This window comes from Geospiza fortis, unplaced genomic scaffold, assembly GCF_000277835.1.
Source record: "Geospiza fortis unplaced genomic scaffold, GeoFor_1.0 scaffold744, whole genome shotgun sequence".
Classification (NCBI taxonomy): domain Eukaryota; kingdom Metazoa; phylum Chordata; class Aves; order Passeriformes; family Thraupidae; genus Geospiza; species Geospiza fortis.
In genome coordinates this window covers 237553-238085 of record NW_005054617.1, presented here as the reverse complement: position 1 = coordinate 238085, position 533 = coordinate 237553, and the positions used below count along the sequence as shown (strand labels likewise).

Below are 533 nucleotides of genomic sequence, written 5' to 3'. Positions count from 1 at the left end.
CACCCGGCGGGGGCGGCAGCTCTCCTGCCGCACCGGCTTCCACCTGGAGATCTTCCCCAACGGCACGGTGCAGGGCACCCGGCAGGACCACAGCCGCTTCGGTAAGGGGCCGGGGGGTGCCCGAGCAGGTGCCCCGCGCGCACAGCTAATTACCCCGCTAATATAAATCATCCCGGGACGGATATAATTGGCCTCCTAAACAAATGCGCTCATTCCCCAGCAATGCGGGAGTTTTTATTTCCAATTTCCTACTCTCCCGGCTCTCAGCCTTTCTGCAGGTGCACTAAAACGTGCCTTTGCAAGAAAAACTTAAAAAAAAAATTAATAAAGGAAAAAAAGGAGGACGGTGACCAGCTTAGCTCTGCCTCTGAAGTTAGTGGTGAGGGAGGCAAAACAGAGACGTTCCTCTTTGGAATTTCTTGGAAATTCCTAGGTTGGAAAAAGAAATTCCTCGCTTTTTTTAGTTGTTTTTTTTTTTTTTTAAACTCCTCCTTCTTTCTGGCGTCTGCAGATATTTGTGAGCTGCTTTCTTT

General features: G+C 49.9%; 1 protein-coding gene across 1 annotated transcript in view; it reads left to right on the top strand.

Moving 5' to 3' along the window:
* Nucleotides 1–6: 6 nt before the first annotated feature.
* Nucleotides 7–533, top strand: part of FGF16 (fibroblast growth factor 16) — a 10656-nt gene continuing 10129 nt past the window's right edge. Inside the window, exon 1 of the mRNA XM_014310955.2 lies at nucleotides 7–101. The gene's annotated coding sequence lies outside the window, so the exon portion shown is untranslated. The remainder of the gene's footprint in view (nucleotides 102–533) is intronic.